The following is an 18,846-nucleotide window of genomic DNA, read 5'->3' as shown; positions in this document are numbered from 1 at the left end:
CTTTGGTGCCGAATACATTACATTGTTCCAGGTGTCAAGCGTATGGGCATGTGGCAGCAGTGTGTAGGAGGATGGTTCCTAGGTGTGAGAAGTGTGTAGAAGGGCATGAGACAAAGGAATGTAGGGATGCCCATGGGGCTGGGAATCAGAATTATTATTTTTTAAATTATTATTTATTTCACCTTTATTTCACCAGGTGGGCCAGTTGAGAACAAGTTCTCATTTACAACTGTGACGTGGCCAAGATAAAGTAAAGCAGTGTGACACAAACAACAACACAGAGTTACACATAAACAAATGTACAGTCAATAACACAATAGAAAAGTCTATATACAGTGTGTGCAAATGTAGAAGATCGGGAGGTAAGGCAATAAATAGACCATGGAGGCTAAATAATTACAATTAGCATTAACACTGGAGTGATATATGTGCAGATGATGATGTGCAAGTAGAGATACTGAGGTGCAAAAGAGAAGAAAGCTAAATACCAATATGGGGATGAGGTAGTTGGGTGTGCTATTTACAGATTGGCTGTGTACAGGTGCAGTGATCAGTAAGCAGCTCTGACAGCTGATGCTTAAAGTCAGAGAGGGAGATGTGAGTCTCCAGCTTCAGTGATTTTTGCAATTCGTTCCATATATTGGCAGCGGAGAACTGGAAGGAAAGGCGGCCAAACAAAGGATATGTTGACAGAGTCGGAGCAGGTCTTTTTGCTGATGCCATGTCATGTTTTTTTTAATGACATTCTTTTTTTGCGTGTGTCAATTTCGACCAGAGTTACACATGGAATAAACAAACATACAGTCAATAATACAATAGAAAAAGTCTATATACAGTGTGTGCAAATGACGTAGGATAAGGGAGGGAAGGCAATGAATAGGCCATAGCGGCGAAATAATTACAATATAGCAATTAAACACTGGAGTGATAAATGTGCAGAAGGTGAATGTGCAAGTAGAGATACTGGGGTGCAAAGGAGCAAAATAAATAACAGTTTGGGAATGAGGCAGTTGGTTGGGCTATTTAAAGATGAGCTATGTACAGGTACAGGTACAGTGATCTGTGAGCTGCTCTGACAGCTGGTGCTTAAAGCTAGTGAGGGAGATATGAATTTACAGCTTCAGTGATTTTTGTAGTTTGTTCCAGTCATTGGCAGCAGAGAACTGGAAAGCAAAGGAGGCTGAAGGATGAATTGGCTTTGACCAGTGAAATATACCTGCTGGAGCACGTGCTCTGGGTGTGTGCTGCTATGGTGACTAGTGAGCTGAGATTTTATTGTATTTTATTATTTTACCTTTGTTTAACTAGGCAAGTCAGTTAAGAACAAATTCTTATTTTCAATGACGGCCTAGGAACAGTGGGTTAACTGCCTTGTTCAGGGGCAGAATGACAGATTTGTACCTTGTCAGCTCAGGGATTTGAACTTGCAACCTTTTGGTTACTAGCCCAACGCTCCAACCACCCTGCCGCGGGGCTTTACCTAGCAAAGACTTATAGATGACCTGGAACCAGTGGATTTGGCGACGAATGTGAAGCGAGGGCCAGCCAACGAGAGCATACAGGTCGCAGTGGTGGGTAGTATATGGGGCTTTGGTGACGAAACGGATGGACTGTGATAGACTGCATCCAATTTGCTGAGTAGAGTGTTGGAGGCTATTTTGTAAATGACATCACCGAAGTCAAGGATTGGTAGGATAGTCAGTTTTACGAGGGTATGTTTGGCTGCATGAGTGAAGGATGCTTTGTTGCTTTGTGATCCTGAGAGGAGGGGTGTGAGTAGTAGATCTGTAGTAGTAGAACCAGTACAGAGAGGTGGGAGGGGTCCTGAGAGGAGGGTGTGAGTACCAGTCGATCTGTACCAGTACAGATGGAGGGATAGTAGATCTGTACCCAGTACAGAGGAGTCCTGGAGGAGGGGTGTGAGTAGTAGATCTGTACCAGTACAGAGGGAGGGGTCCTGAGAGGAGGGGGTGTGAGTAGTAGATCTGTACCAGTACAGAGGAGGGATCCTGTACCAGTACAGATGGAGGGATCCTACAGAGAGGGGTCCTGAGAGGTGTGAGTAGTAGATCTGTACCAGTACAGATGGATAGGCCAACAAGTGTTATATGTGTCAGTGAGACTGGATTTTTAGCATTTATAGTAATGGTTATCATCTGTACTGCAGGGATGGAATGTAAGTCACAGCAAATTGAGGTTGTGCTGGCAGCTGCAGAGAGGTATTTGGGTGTGTGAGACGTGACATCAGAAGAGTTACAGGGTGTGTTGTGGTGGTGTACCATCCTTTCAGGTTGTTGGCCTGAGGTAGGACTAAATAGATTTACATAGTGAAGTAGGGTGGTGATATTTTGTAGTTATTTTTATTTTTTAGTGAGTGTAGTGTTACATGGTAGGGTATTTGGATATAGATTTTTTTCAAGCAAAGGAGAAGCGAGTTGTAATCCAGTCTAGTAGGTGGCGGTAATGCAACATGTACTAACTGCCCTTAAACCTCAGCGGAAGAAGAAGAATTCGAAACGCCTTTTTACCTCTTTCTGTTTGGTTCTGCGGGTTTCTGTAGTTGTGGTTCATGCATATCTGCGTCCATGTGTTAACTTGAGTTTTGCAACAAATAGCTAGTGAGTTATTACCGTTGTCATACAGTAAATATCCATAATCATCAAATACAGCTACATTTTAAGTTGTCAACTTGGGAAAGTGCGCCGCAGATAAGGTAATCGTTTTTATCTTACTTGATAGCTAAATACCGGTAGCTAGCTAGTTAGCGCTTCGGTTCATTTCAATGCAGTCAGTTAGCTAGCATTGTGAACTTAGCCGGTGTCAGCATGTAAAAGTTGCAAGTGTTTTATCATAACTTTTATGGTGTGAATGTTCATGTTAGTTAGATTGCTGTTGTCTTTTTTTCTCTCTGACAAAACAAGCTCTGACTACATTGAAGGGGTTGCGCCCTGGTTTATGTAGCTAGCGTGCTACCTTAGCAAGCTGCTCTGACTTCAGCTCAGGCATCAGTAACGCTATAGATCATATTTGCTTCAAACCATGGTTTAGCTAACAGTCTTTGTCCAACATCTCATTTTCTCTGTGTTTGTTGTCAGTTCATGCTTTGGTCTAAACTGTGGAGGAAGAGCCCCAAGTCGAACCAATATCTGTTTTTCCATCAGCACTGTGTAACCTGGGGCGGCAGGGTAGCCTGGTGGTTAGTGCATTGGACTCGTAACCAAAAGGTTGCAAGTTCAGATTCCCGAGCTGACAAGGTACAAATCTGTCGTTCTGCCCTGTTCCTAGGCCCTCATTGAAAATAAGACTTTGTTCTTAACTGACTTGCCTAGTTAAATAAAGGTAAAATTTAAATAAAAAATAAAAAACCTAGCCCATTATGTACTCTAACTTGACTCCTTAAGGAGACCTATGTTATTTTCAGAGGTATAATTTACTGTCTCTGACAACCATATATACTCCATCTAAACGTGAATCGATTCTCAATTGCAATATGGTTCTAGAAACATAAAACCCATGACTTTCATATGACATCAAAATAACAAATGCAAAATATACGCGCGTTAAGACCGAGCATCTGGTCTCTTAACAAAACTCCCCCGGACAGTAGACGTGTAAATGTAATGGCACTGATAGTCATGATCAATGTCTGTGTGTGACAACTGTGACCGTTATAACACATTGTTGTCATTTCTTCCAGGACTGAGAAGTGCCCCATGCTGATCATCACTGCTCGGCTACTCCCCTTCTTAACTGTACCCTTCACCCACCAGAGGATTCTAAGGACAGTTGGCAGTGTTGCCTACAGGGGACTGAGAACCATGGAGCCCCTCAGGGCCCCTCAGGATCCACAAGTTAACACCACCTTGTCTGGGGTAGACACCAAGCCTCAGCCCCCTACTTCTGGAGCCCCAGTGGAGGGCTTGAACCCAAGTCCAGCTGCCTCAACACCTGACCAGAAGATGCCCCCGACAACGGGATTGTTGCCAGGGGGAGACAGTTGTCAGGGAGGGCAAGGCGGCCATATTGTTTCCCAGTGCCAACGAGGTGTTTTACAACCCTGTGCAGGAGTTCAACAGAGATTTGACGTGAGTTTGACTGATGGGGCAAATTCACTAGGAAGTCAACGAAACAGAGGGACCTACCTGAATTTGTCCAATAGAAACTCTCATACAGTTTGCTTTGGTGTGCACTTACGAATACACCCCTAATGGTCCTTTATCTCTTAGCTGGCCCAACATTCAGCTCAAGGCTGCATTGTCAACATATACCTTATCCCTGGACATATTATGGGATATATGCATACATTGCAATTTGGATGTTTTCCTATGGGTCTGTAAGCCTTCAGTTGAAGAAACTGCATTCAACATGGCTTATGTAGAGCTGAATCTGCGAAGAAAGTATAGCTATAGTCAGAGCCATGTATTTACACTGAATAAAAATATAAATGCAACATGCAACAATTTCAAAGAGTTTACTGAGTTACAGTTCATACAAGGAAATCAGTCAATTGAAGTAAATTAATTAGGTCCTAATCTATGGCCCTAATTTATAGATTTCACATGACTGGGAATACAGATATGCATCTGTTGGTCACAGATACCTTAAGAAAAGGTAGGGTGTGGATTAGAAACCCAGTCAGTATCTGGTGTGGTTCCAGAAACCCAGTCGGTATCTGGTGTGACCACCATTTGCCTCATGCAGCGCGACACGTCTCCTTCACCTAGAGTTGATCAGGCTGTTGATTGTGGCCTGTGAAATGTTGTCCCACTCCTCTTCAATGGCTGTGTGAAGTTTCTTGATATTGGTGGGAACTGGAACACGTTGTCGTATACATCGATCCAGAGCATCCCAAACATGCTCAAAGGCTGACATGTCTGGTGAGTATGCAGGCCATGGAAGAATTGGGACATTTTCAGCTTCCAGGAATCGTGTACAGATTCTTGTGACATGGGGCCATGTGTTATCATGCTGAAACATGAGGTGATGACTGCAGATGAATGGCACAACAATGGGCCTCAGGATCTCGTCACAGTGTCTCTGTGCATCCAAATTGCCAACAATAAAATGCAATTGTGTTCGATGTTTGTACCTTATGCCTGCCCATACCATCATCCCACTGCCACCATGGGACACTGTTCAAAATGTTGACATCAGCAAACTGCTCGCCCACACGACACCATACACGTTGTCTGCCATCTGCCTGGTACAGTTGAAACTGGGATTCATCCATGAAGAGCACACCTCTCCCAGCGTGCCAGTGGCCATTGAAGGTGATCATTTGCCCACTGAAGTCGGTTCTGATGCTGAACTGCAGTCAGGTCAAGACCCTGGTGAGGACGACGAGCACTCAGATCAGCTTCCCTGAGATGTTTTCTGACAGTTGGTGCAGAAATTCTTCAGGTGTGCAAACTAATTTTCATCAGCTGTCTGGGTGGCTGGTCTCAGACGACCCCCCCCCAGGTGAAGAAGCTGGATGTGGAGGTCCTGGGCTGGCCACACGTGGTCTGCAGTTGTGAGGCCGGTTGGATGTACTGCCAAGTTCTCTAAAATGACGTTGGAGGCAGCTTCTGGTAGAGAAATGAACAGTCAATTCTCTGGCAACAGCTCTGGTGGACATTCCTGCAGTCAGCATGCCAATTGCACACTCCCTCAACATGAGATGTCTGTGGCATTACTGTGTGACAAAACGGCACATTTTAGAGTGGCCTTTTATTGTCCCCAGCACAAGGTGCGCCTGTGTAATGATCATGTTGTTTAATGAGCTTCTTGATATGCCACCTGTCAGGTGGATGGATTATCTTTGCAATGGATGGTACAGGGACATAAACTAATTTGTGCATGGAACACTTTACATGTAGAGTTTATACTTTTGTTCAGTATAGATAAAATACATTTGTGTGCCTTGTGATCTAAGGCACTGCATCCACAGTGCTAGTAGGCGCCACTACAGACCTGGGTTCAAACCCGGGCTGTATCACAACCAGCTGTGATCGGGAGTCCCATACAGCGGTGCTTATTGGCCCAGCATAGTCTGGGTTAGAGGGTTTGACCGGGGGGAGCTTTACATGTGGGCCGTCATTAATTAAGAATTTGTTCTATATTGACTTGCCTAGTTAAATGAAGGAATAAATATGGCTCAGGCTATGGTAGCTAGCTGGTTGTTCATCACAGGTACAGGCTATGGTAGCTAGCTGGTTGTTCATCACAGGTACAGGCTATGGTGAGCTAGCTGGTTGTTCATCACAGGTACAGGCTATGGTAGCTAGCTGGTTGTTCATCACAGGTACAGGCTATGGTAGCTAGCTGGTTGTTCATCACAGGTACAGGCTATGGTAGCTAGCTGGTTGTTCATCACAGGTACAGGCTATGGTAGCTAGCTGGTTGTTCATCACAGGTACAGGCTATGGTAGCTAGCTGGTTGTTCATCACAGGTGCAGGCTTATGGTAGCTAGCTGGTTGTTCATCACAGGTGCAGGCTTATGGTAGCTAGCTGGTTGTTCATCACAGGTACAGGCTATGGTAGCTAGCTGGTTGTTCATCACAGGTACAGGCTATGGTAGCTAGCTGGTTGTTCATCACAGGTACAGGCTATGGTAGCTAGCTGGTTGTTCATCACAGGTACAGGCTATGGTAGCTAGCTGGTTGTTCATCACAGGTACACCTGTTTCAGCTCATGTCTCCGTCTTGCCCCCCTTCTCTCCAGGTGTGCGGTGGTTACAGAGTTTGCCCGGGAGCAGATGGCCCGGAGGGGGGTGAAGGTGGTAGTGCCAGGGGAGAAGGAGAGGGTGGTGGTCAATCTAGCTGACGAGAAGAAAGAGGAGACAGAGATGCAGACAGGGGAGGAAGGAGGAGAGGAGCCAGTCGTAACTGCTTCAGTGGGGGAGCGCTGTAAGGTATGAAAAAGCATGTGTGTGTGCATCCATGTTCCAACCCTACCGTTCTCCTCTCTCCACAATGGTCTGCCAGTGTGTTGTTATTCTAACCCTACCGTTCTCCTCTCTCCACAATGGTCTGCCAGTGTGTTGGTATTCTAACCCTACCGTTCTCCTCTCTCCACAATGGTCTGCCAGTGTGTTGGTGATTCTAACCCTACCGTTCTCCTCTCTCCACAATGGTCTGCCAGTGTGTTGGTATTCTAACCCTACCGTTCTCCTCTCTCCACAATGGTCTGCCAGTGTGTTGGTATTCTAACCCTACCGTTCTCCTCTCTCCACAATGGTCTGCCAGTGTGTTGGTATTCTAACCCTACCGTTCTCCTCTCTCCACAATGGTCTGCCAGTGTGGTTGTGATCTAACCCTACCGTTCTCCTCTCTCCACAATGGTCTGCCAGTGTGGTTGTGATCTAACCCTATCATTCTCCTCATCCACAATGGTCTGCCAGTGTGTTTGTGATCTAACCCTATCATTCTCCTCTCTCCACAATGGTCTGCCAGTGTGGTTGTGATCTAACCCTACCGTTTCTCCTCTCTCCACAATGGTCTGCCAGTGTGGTTGGTATTCTAACCCTATCATTCTCCACTCCACAATGGTCTGCCAGTGTGTTTGTGATTCTAACCCTACCGTTCTCCTCTCTCCACAATGGTCTGCCAGTGTGGTTGTGTATCTAACCCTATCATTCTCCTCATCCAGAATGGTCTGCCAGTGTGTTTGTGTTCTAACCCTACCGTTCTCCTCTCTCCACAATGGTCTGCCAGTGTGTTTGTGATCTAACCCTACCGTTCTCCTCTATCCACAATGGTCTGCGTGTGTTGGAGGGTCTGGCAGCGTCTGGCCTACGCTCTGTGAGGTTTGCTCTGGAGGTGCCTGGTCTACGTAGCGTCACGGCCAACGACTTCTCAGCCAAGGCTGCTGCCCCTCATCGCCCGCAATGCCCAGCACAACGGAGTCACACACCTACTGCAGGCCAGCCAGAGAGATGCCAGGTTGGTCTCGCCTCTCTCCTTCATCTATCTCATTCTTTTCTTCTCTTATTTTCTTCTTTATTTATCTATCTATGGTCACTGACACTCAGTGTTCTCGAAGTCAAACTATCCCTCTCCATTTATCTTTTCTCCCTATTATTCAGTCTCTCCCTCTTTACCTCTTTTGATCCACCTCTTTCTCCTAACCTCTGCCCCTCCATGTTACTCCCTCCCGTCTCGTTCCTCCTCCATGTTAATCCCTCCCCGTCTCGTTCCTCCTCCATGTTAATCCCTCCCTGTCTCGTTCCTCCATCATGTTAATCCCTCCCTGTCTCGTTCCTCCTCCATGTTAATCCCTCCCTCTCTCGTTCCTCCATCATGTTAATCCCTCCCCCGTCTCGCTTCCTCCTCCATGTTAATCCCCTCCCCCGTCTCGTTCCTCCTCCATGTTAATCCCTCCCTGTCTCGCTTCCTCCAGCATGTTAATCCCTCCCCGTCTCGTTCCTCCATGTTAATCCCTCCCTGTCTCGTTCCTCCTCCATGTTAATCCCTCCCTCTCTCGTTCCTCCATCATGTTAATCATTCCCCGTCTCGTTCCTCCTCCATGTTAATCCCTCCCTCTCTCGTTCCTCCAGCATGTTAATCCCTCCCTCTCTCGTTCCTCCAGCATGTTAATCCCTCCCTCTCTCGTTCCTCCAGCATGTTAATCCCTCCCTGTCTCGTTCCTCCTCCAGCATGTTAATCCCCCCGTCTCCGTCTCCTCCTCCATGTTAATCCCTCCCCGTCTCGTTCCTCCTCCAGCATGTTAATCCTCCCTGTCTCGTTCCTCCAGCATGTTAATCCCTCCCTCTCTCATTCCTCCTCCAGCATGTTAATCCCTCCCCGTCTCGTTCCTCCATCATGTTAATCCCTCCCCGTCTCGTTCCTCCTCCATGTTAATCCCTCCCCCGTCTCGCTTCTCCTCCATGTTAATCCCTCCCCCGTCTCGCTCCTCCAGCATGTTAATCCCTCCCCGCTCTCGCTCCTCCATCATGTTAATCCCTCCCCGTCTCGCTCCTCCAGCATGTTAATCCCTCCCCGTCTCGTTCCTCCAGCATGTTAATCCCTCCCCGTCTCGTTCCTCCTCCATGTAATCCCTCCCCGTCTGTTCCTCCAGCATGTTAATCCCTCCCCGTCTCGTTCCTCCTCCATGTTAATCCCTCCCTGTCTCGTTCCTCCATCATGTTAATCCCTCCCCTCTCGCTCCTCCTCCATGTTAATCCCTCCCTGTCTCGCTCCTCCATCATGTTAATCCCTCCCTCTCTCGTCTCCTCCATCATGTTAATCCCTCCCTCTCTCGTTCCTCCATCATGTTAATCCCTCCCTCTCTCGTTCCTCCATCATGTTAATCCCCCCCGTCTCGTTCCTCCTCCATGTTAATCCCTCCCTGTCTCGTTCCTCCTCCATGTTAATCCCTCCCTGTCTCGTTCCTCCTCCATGTTAATCCCTCCCCGTCTCGTTCCTCCAGCATGTTAATCCCTCCCCGTCTTGTTCCTCCTCCATGTTAATCCCTCCCCGTCCTCGTTCCTCCTCCATGTTAATCCCTCCCCGTCTCGTTCCTCCATCATGTTAATCCCTCCCCCGTCTCGTTCCTCCTCCATGTTAATCCCTCCCCGTCTCGTCCTCCTCCAGCTGTCCCCCCGTCTCGCTCCTCCAGCATGTTAATCCCTCCCCTGTCTCGTTCCTCCTCCATCATGTTAATCCCTCCCTGTCTCGTTCCTCCTCCAGCATGTTAATCCCTCCCTGTCTCGTTCCTCCTCCAGCATGTTAATCCCTCCCCTGTCTCGTTCCTCCAGCATGTCAGCATCCCCTGTCTCATTCCTCCAGCATGTTAATCCCTCCCTGTCTTGTTCCTCCAGCATGCTGATGTATGAGATGCGGGGAAGAAGGACCGCTATGATGTCATAGACCTGGACCCCTACGGAAGCCCCGCCCCTTTCCTGGATGCCGCCGTCCAGGCTGTCGGTGAAGGAGGTCCGTCAGTTATTCTCTCTGCTTAACTTAACATGTTTATGTGTCAGCAACAGATACACTGAGTGTGGTGTTACTCTCTCTCTCCCCCAGGTCTGTTGTGTGTGACGTGTACTGACATGGCTGTGATGGCTGGTAACAGTGGGGAGACCTGCTACAGCAAATACGGCTCTGTCTCCATCAAAGCCAAGTACTGTCATGAGATGGTGAGGAACGCTTGGCTAAACTGTATTCCAGCAGTGTGTATTTTCAACTAAAACTGGATGCAAGTGACCTTCGTCTCTCCCGAGCCGTACGGGAGTTGTAGCGATGAGACAAGATAGTAGCTACTAACAACTGGCCCAGCGTCGTCCGGGTTAGGGAGGGTTTGGCCGGTAGGGATGAGACAAGATAGTAGCTACTAACAACTGGCCCAGCGTCGTCCGGGTTAGGGAGGGTTTGGCCGGTAGGGATGACACAAGATAGTAGCTACTAAACAACTGGCCCAGCGTCGTCCGGGTTAGGGAGGGTTTGGCCGGTAGCGATGAGACAAGATAGTAGCTACTAACAACTGGCCCAGCGTCGTCCGGGTTAGGGAGGGTTTGGCCGGTAGCGATGAGACAAGATAGTAGCTACTAACAACTGGCCCAGCGTCGTCCGGGTTAGGGAGGGTTTGGCCGGTAGGGATGACACAAGATAGTAGCTACTAAACAACTGGCCCAGCGTCGTCCGGGTTAGCAGGGGGGAGGGTTTGACGGTAGGGATGAGACAAGATAATAACTACTAAACAACTGGCCCAGCGTCGTCCGGGTTAGGGAGGGTTTGGCCGGTAAGCGATGAGACAAAGATAACTGCAACAACTGGCCCAGCGTCGTCCGGGTTAGGGAGGTTTGGCCGGTAGCGATGAGGTGTGATGGTAGCTACTAAAACAAACTGGCTTGGCGTCGTCCGGGTTAGGGAGGTTTGGCCGGTAGGGATGAAAGTTAAGATAGTAGCTACTAACAACTTGGCCCAGCGTCGTCCGGGTTAGGGAGGTTTGGCCGAGTAGGGATGAGACAAGATAGTAGCTACTAACAACGCTATTGTGTCGTCCGGGTTAGGGAGGGTTTGGTGGGGATGAGACAAGATAGTAGCTACTAACAACTGACCCACGTCGTCCGGTTAGGGAGGGTTTGGCCGGTAGTGATGAGACAAGATGATGGCTACTAACAACTGACTTTAGCATCGTCCGGGTTAGGGAAGGGTTTGGCCGGTAGGGATGAGACAAGATGGTAGCTACAACAACTGGCCCAACGTCGTCCGGGTTAGGGAGGGTTTGGCCGGTAGGGATGAGACAAGATAGTAGCTACTAACAACTGGCCGAGCGTCGTCCGGGTTAGGGAGGGTTTGGCCGGTAGCGATGAGACAAGATGGTAGCTACTAACAACTGGCCCAGCGTCGTCCGGGTTAGGGAGGGTTTGGCGGTAGGGATGAGACAAGATAGTAGCACTAAACAACTGATCGTCCGGGTTAGGAGGTTTGTGGGCAGGATGAGACAGGTGTTAGCTACTAACAACTGGCCCAGCGTCGTCAGGGTTAGGAGGGTTTGGCCGGTAGGGATGAGACAAGATAGTAGCTAACAACTGGCCCAAACGTCGTCCGGGTTAGGGAGGGTTTGGCCGGTAGGGATGAGACAAGATAGTTTGGCCGGTAGGGATGAGGCTACTACTAAACAACTGGCCCAGCGTCGTCCGGGTTAGGGAGGTTTGACGGTAGGGATGAGACAAGATAGTAGCTACTAACAACTGGCCCAGCGTCGTCCGGGTTAGGGAGGTTTGGCCGGTAGGGATGAGACAAGATAGTAGCTGCTAACAACTGGCTTAGCGTCGTCCGGGTTAGGGAGGGTTTGGCGGTAGCGATGAGACAAAGATAGTAGCTACCTAACAACTGGCCCAGCGTCGTCCGGGTTAGGGAGGGTTTGGCCGGTAGGGATGGAGACAAGATAGTAGCTACTAACAACTGGCCCAGCGTCGTCCGGGTTAGGGAGGGTTTGGCCGGTAGCGATGAGACAAGATAGTAGCTGCAACAGCGGCTAAATGGGACAAGATAGTAGCTGGCCCAGCGTCGTCCGGGTTAGGGAGGGTTTGGCGGTAGGGATGAGACAAGATAGTAGCTGCTAAACAACTGGCCCAGCGTCGTCCGGGTTAGGGAGGGTTTGAGACGATGAGACAAATTGACGGCCCAGCGTAGGGAGGGTTTGGCCGGTAGCGATGAGACAAGATAGTAGCTACTAACAACTGGACACCATGAAACTGGGGAGAAAAGGGGGTCAAATAAAAAGAAAAAGCTTGTTGGAATAATCCGTGTGTAGTAGAAGGAACTTAGGGAAGTTGTGTGAATACATTTTGAATAGAACTTTGAGAGTTTAGTCCCTGCTGTGTAGCTTGTCTCATAGCTCTCCTTATCCCTCGCCACCCCCCCTCCGCCTCCCCCTCTTCTCCCTCGCCTCCCCCCTCTTCTCCCTCGCCTCCCCCCTCTTCTCCCCCACCACCCCCTCTTCTCCCTCTTCTCCCCCCACCCACCCCCTCTTTTCTCCCTCGCCTCCCCCTCTTCTCCCCCACCCCCCCCCTCTTCTCCCTCCCGCCTCCCCCTCTTCTCCCTCGCCTCCCCCTCTTCTCCCCCCGCCTTCTCCCTCTTCTCCCTCGCCTCCCCCCTCTTCTCCCTCGCACCCCCCCTCTTCTTCCTCGCCTCCCCCTCTTCTCCCTCCTCCCCCAGGCTCTGCGTATCATCCTACACAGTCTGGACCAGAGAGCTAGTCAGTGTACTGCCAGTGCATCCACCCCCTGCTCTGTGGCAGTGTGGACTTCCACATACAGTGTTTGTCAGGGTACACACTGGACAGGCCGTGGTCAAAACTCAGCAAGGTATGGACACACACAACGTAACACAATACTTTATCTAGACATGAAGTCTTCATAACGGACTGTAAAGTTGTTATTCTGAAGATGTGATGACATTACACCTGATGTTGTGTTTAGCAAACATAGCGTTGGTGTATAACTGTGTTGGCTGTGGCTCGTTCCACCTACAACGACTGGGCAAGAGGACGACTCAGGAAACCAGTAAGACACTATTTCTCTATATGGGTTATTCCTGTCGAGTTAGGCAACTTGTGTGTTAATGTTTCTCTCTGTGTGTTTCAGTATAAAGTACTCTGCAGCCACTGGACCGCCGGTTAGAGCAGGTGTGAACACTGTGGACACAGACACCAGGTGAGGACACTTTGTCTCTTACTTTCTCACGCATTCTCTCTGACACCGTCTCTCCCTCCTCCTCCTCTGTAGCTGGGTGGTCCTATCTGGGGTGAGGCCCTCCCATGACGTGAGCTTCGTTCAGAAGGTTCTGTCTGCCGTGTCTGGGAACCCGTCCCGCTTTGGAACCGCCCGTCGCATAGGGCATGCTCAGCATGGTCACAGAGGTGAGAGGTTAGGGGTCATAGAACATGCTCAGCATGGTCACAGAGGTGAGAGGTTAGGGGTCATAGAGGGCATGGTCACAGAGGTGAGAGGTTAGGTGTCATAGAGGGCATGGTCACAGAGGTGAGAGGTTAGGGGTCATAGAGGGCATGGTCACAGAGGTGAGAGGTTAGGGGTCATAGAGGGCATGCTCAGCATGGTCACAGAGGTGAGAGGTTAGGGGTCATAGAGGGCATGGTCACAGAGGTGAGAGGTTAGGTGTCATAGAGGGCATGCTCAGCATGGTCACAGAGGTGAGAGGTTAGGGGTCATAGAGGGCATGGTCACAGAGGTGAGAGGTTAGGTGTCATAGAGGGCATGGTCACAGAGGTGAGAGGTTAGGGGTCATAGAGGGCATGCTCAGCATGGTCACAGAGGTGAGAGGTTAGGGGTCATAGAGGGCATGGTCACAGAGGTGAGAGGTTAGGGGTCATAGAGGGCATGCTCAGCATGGTCAGAGGTTAGGGGTCATAGAGGGCATGCTCAGCATGGTCACAGAGGTGAGAGGTTAGGGGTCATAGAGGGCATGGTCACAGAGGTGAGAGGTTAGGTGTCATAGAGGGCATGCTCAGCATGGTCACAGAGGTGAGAGGTTAGGTGTCATAGAGGGCATGCTCAGCATGGTCACAGAGGTGAGAGGTTAGGGGTCATAGAGGGCATGGTCACAGAGGGCATGGTCACAGGTGAGAGGTTAGTGGTCATAGATGGCATGGTCACAGAGGTGAGAGGTTTGGGGTCATAGGTCTACAAGAAGCAGTCTGAAATACACTTTATATTACATGGAATAAGACATGGGGGGCCTTTTCTCAACTGCATGCTGCTCTCCTCCTCAAAACCCATTGGAGGAGAAGGTCAGAGGTGAGGGACTTCTCTTTCTCCTCCAATGGGTTTTGAGAAGGAGGCGAGGAGAGCGGAGGTGAGGAGTATGCAGTTGAGATTCTCCATTGATGCTGATCCAAGGTTAGGTTGGTGTTCTCACTCTTAATGGTAGGATTGGGTAAGAAGAGAAATGGCAAGCTGATCTGAGGTCTGCCTAAGATGAGCCAGGTGTACTGTCCAAACTTTAACTGTTGTCTGTGTGTCCAGGAGCTGGAGGATGTGCCTCTATACTACACAGTGGACAACCTGAGCAGCACTGTACACTGCAGCACTCCCCCTCTGCTCCAATTCAGGTCCTACTCTCCCTCATATAAGACTGTCCTGTCTGAATACACCCCACCCCTCTATCCTTGAACTCACTCACCCCTCTCTCTCTCTCTCTCTCTCTCTCTCTCTCTCTCTCTCTCTCTCTCTTCAGGTCGGCTCTGCTTCATGCAGGCCACAGGGTGTCCTTGTCTCATGCCTGTAAGAATGCTCTAAAGACGGACGCTCCTCCCAGGGTCCTCTGGGACGTCATGCGATGCTGGGTAAGACACAATGCACCATGGGAACCATTTCAATATGGGATGAAACTGAAAGTCCAAGTCCCAATCCGGGTGTAGATTTGACGGTATGTGGTGGTTATCTTGTATCCTGCAGAAAAGTCCAATCCAGAAGAGAGACAGACTGTCAGAGAGCAGCCCTGCTCACCACATCCTCAATACTGAACCCATGTAAGTCTGGGACTGAACCAACTGCCTGGGAGATGAAGATGCCAGTACAGTTTAACATAGAGGTGGTATAATGTAGTGATGAATAAGATTATGGATATTGGAAAGGTATGTCCCGATGTCCCCCTTCTTGTTCTCTTCTTCCTTCCCGACCTTTCTTTCTTCTTTCTTCCCCTTCCTGACCTTTCTTCTTTCTTCCCTCCTCGATTTGCTTTCTCCCTTTCTCCTCCTCGATCTCTTCTCTCTTTCCCGTTTTATTTTATTTACCTTTTATTTTGTTTCAGCGTGCCAAGAACAAATTCTTATTTTCACGACTGCCCAGGAACAGTGGGTTAACTGCCCGTTCAGCAGAACGACAGATTTTGTACCTGTCACCAGGGATTTGAACTTGCAACCTTTCGGTTACCAGTCCAACGCTCTAACTACTAGGCTACCTTGCCGCCCCATCTCTCTCCTCTCTCTCCCATCTCTCTCCTCTCTCCCCATCTCTCTCCTCTCTCTCTCCCCCTCTCTCTCTCTCTCTCTCCCCCTCCCCCATCTCTCTCTCTCCTCTCTCTCCCCCTCCCCCATCTCTCTCTCTCCCTTCTCTCTCCCCCTCCCCCATCTCTCTCTCTCCTTCTCTCTCCCCCTCCCCCATCGCTCTCTCTCCTCTCTCTCCTCTCTCTCTCCTCCTCACTCTCTCTCTCTCTCTCCCCCTCTCTCCTCTCTCTCTCTCCCCCTCTCTCCCTCCCCCATCTATCTCCCTCTCTCTCTCTCCCTCTCTCCTTTCTCTCTCCCCCTCCCCCATCTCTCTCCTCTCTCCCCCCTCCCCCATCTCTCTCCCCCTCCCCATCTCTCTCCTCTCTCTCTCCCCCTCCCCCATCACTCTCCCTCTCTCTCTCTCCCCCCTCCCCCATCGCTCTCCCTCTCTCTCTCCCCCTCCCCCCATCGCTCTCCTCTCTCTCTCCTCCCTCCTCCCTCGCTCTCCCCATCGCTCTCCCTCATCGCTCTCCCCATTGCTCTCCTCTCTCTCCCATCGCTCTCCTCTCCCTCTCCCCATCGCTCTCCTCTCATCGCTCTCCCCCATCGCTCTCCCCATCTCTCTCCCCATCGCTCTCCCTCTCTCTCTCTCTCTCCCCTCCCCCCATCGCTCTCTCTCTCTCTAGTCTACAGGCGTGTTTTGATGTGAGGGAGGATGCCAATCCCCAGTCTCGCCGTCGCCACCTCACCCGCTTCCAGGAGAACCCTGAGCCTTTCTGGGGGCCCAAGGCCCGCGCCAATGCTGGGTAGGACGCACCTATTAATACTAACCCTGTATTTGACCCCTAACCCTAAACCCCAGGCCAGCTGGGGGCCAAGGCCCTTGCCAAGGCTGGGTACGGACCCTCAGACACTTATTAATGATGATCTCAACATGAAGTTAGCTAAATAAACATTTCTACAGTATTGTGTTAAACCTCTCCCCATTTGTTTCTTGCTTGTCTCTTTCTCTCCACCTGCCTCTTACTGTCTTCCCTATATTCTCTCTCTTCTTTCTGTCTTTCAACATTGCCAAAGCAAGTGAAATGGATAAACAAAAGTGAAATAAACAAAAAGTCAACAGTAAACATTACACTCACACAAGTTCCAAAAAAATAGAGACATTACAAATGTCATTATGTGTATATATATATACAGTGTTGTAACAATGTACAAATAGTTAAAGTACAAAAGGGAAAATAAGTAAATAGGATTGTATTTACAATGGTGTTTGTTCTTCACTGGTTGCCCTTTTCTAGAGGTCACAAATCTTGCTGCTGTGATGGAACACTGTGGTATTTCACCCAGTAGATATGGGAGTTTATCAAAATCGGGTTTGTTTTCAAATTCTTTGTGGATCTGTGGTCATGTATTTGGCAGGAGGTTGGGGAAGTGCAAACATCAGTTCAACTCTTTTGTGGGCAGTGTGCACATAGCTGCTCTTCTCTTGAGAGCCATGTCTATGCCCTCGCCGGCCCCTTTTCTCGACCTTGAGCTGTGCTCACTGAGTCTGTGCAAGTCAAGAAACACTTGGTTGGGTCCAGTCACAGTCGACAGGTATTCTGCCACTGTGTACTCTTTGTTTAGGGCCAAATAGCATTTCTAGTTTGCTCATTTTTTGTAAATTCATCCAATGTATCAAGTAATTATCTTTTGTTTTCTCATGATTTGGTTGGGTCTAATTGTGCTGCTGTCCTGGGGCTCTGTGGGGTGTGTTTGTGAACAGGCTGAATTCTTTAACAGGGACTCTTCTCCAGGTTCATCTCTCTGTAGGTCATGACACAGGTATTTTGGAAGGTTTGAGTACTTTCTTTTGGGTTTGATCATTAGCGAATTTACAGCCTAATTCTGCTCACCATACTTCATTTAATTTTTACATTGTATACAGAGGACATTTTTGCAGAATTCTGCATGCAGTCTCTCAATTTGGTGTCTCTCTCTCTCTTAGTGGTGGAGGTATCTCATCAGACCTGGAGGACAGGAGGAAACAGGGTCAAAACAAGAGGAAGAACCAGATCACAGATGCCACCCAGCTTAAGAGCTTCCCCTGCAAGAGGTTCAGGAAGGTATGGGAGCACATTTTCCCTCCCCACACCCTGTAACACTAGGCCTTGCATTACACAAGATTCACAAAGTCCGAAAGTTGCAAGAGCTTCCCTTGCAAAAGGTACAGGGAAACACCCCACAAGAACCATATAGACATAGTAGAATTGTAAGGCTGCGTTTACACAGGTAGCCCAATGCTGATCTTTTTACACTAATTGGTATTTTGACCAATCAGACCAGCTCTAAAAAAAAAAGATCTGATGTGAAAAGATCTGATTTGATTTCTCAAAAAAGGCTATTAGGAGAAAAAATATCAGAATTGGGCTGCCTGTGTAGAGGCAGCCACGGTAATGTTTCACAGGAGCTTTCTCTTTGGTGAAATGTTCTGAAGGGTGTGAGCACACTCTGTTCTTTTCATAATAACACTGTCGGCATAGTAACCGTACACTACCAGAGAACAAGGTGTTCTATCTCCCCAGCAACAGACAGTGCCTCATTAATTATGAATCATCATAACACTCCAGCTATTATTACAGATACATTTTCCACACAATAATAAACCTAAACTGGCATTGTTAAATACTTATTGTTGGCTTGAAGGGCATTCTAGAGCTTGCGATATTTCCCTATAACGCACGGTAGATTTGAAGGGCATTCTAGAGCTTGCGATATTTCCCTATAACGCACGGTAGAATTGAAGGGCATTCTAGAGCTTGCGATATTTCCCTATAACGCACGGTAGATTTGAAGGGCATTCTAGAGCTTGCGATATTTCCCTATAACGCACGGTAGAATTAAGGGCATTCTAGAGCTTCCGATATTTCCCTATAACGCACGGTAGAATTGAAGGGCATTCTAGAGCTTGCGATATTTCCCTATAACGCACGGTAGAATTGAAGGGCATTCTAGAGCTTGCGATATTTCCCTATAACGCACGGTAGAATTGAAGGGCATTCTAGAGCTTGCGATATTTCCCTATAACGCACGGTAGATTTGAAGGGCATTCTAGAGCTTGCGATATTTCCCTATAACGCACGGTAGAATTGAAGGGCATTCTAGAGCTTGCGATATTTCCCTATAACGCACGGTAGATTTGAAGGGCATTCTAGAGCTTGCGATATTTCCCTATAACGCACGGTAGAATTGAAGGGCATTCTAGAGCTTGCGATATTTCCCTATAACGTACGGTAGAATTGAAGGGCATTCTAGAGCTTGCGATATTTCCCTATAACGCACGGTAGAATTGAAGGGCATTCTAGAGCTTGCGATATTTCCCTATAACGCACGGTAGAATTGAAGGGCATTCTAGAGCTTGCGATATTTCCCTA

The 18,846-nt window shown here is 48.8% G+C and overlaps 2 pseudogenes; one reads left to right on the top strand and one right to left on the bottom strand.

Annotated features, from left to right (window-relative positions):
* Positions 1-2,575, bottom strand: part of LOC135530907 (lysosomal alpha-mannosidase-like) — an 8,318-nt pseudogene extending 5,743 nt beyond the window's left edge.
* Positions 2,534-17,609, top strand: LOC135530910 (tRNA (guanine(26)-N(2))-dimethyltransferase-like; annotated as a pseudogene).
* Positions 17,610-18,846: the final 1,237 nt, after the last annotated feature.

This window comes from Oncorhynchus masou, unplaced genomic scaffold, assembly GCF_036934945.1.
Source record: "Oncorhynchus masou masou isolate Uvic2021 unplaced genomic scaffold, UVic_Omas_1.1 unplaced_scaffold_1459, whole genome shotgun sequence".
Classification (NCBI taxonomy): Eukaryota; Metazoa; Chordata; class Actinopteri; order Salmoniformes; family Salmonidae; genus Oncorhynchus; species Oncorhynchus masou.
This window is presented reverse-complemented; position numbering and strand designations above follow the sequence as displayed.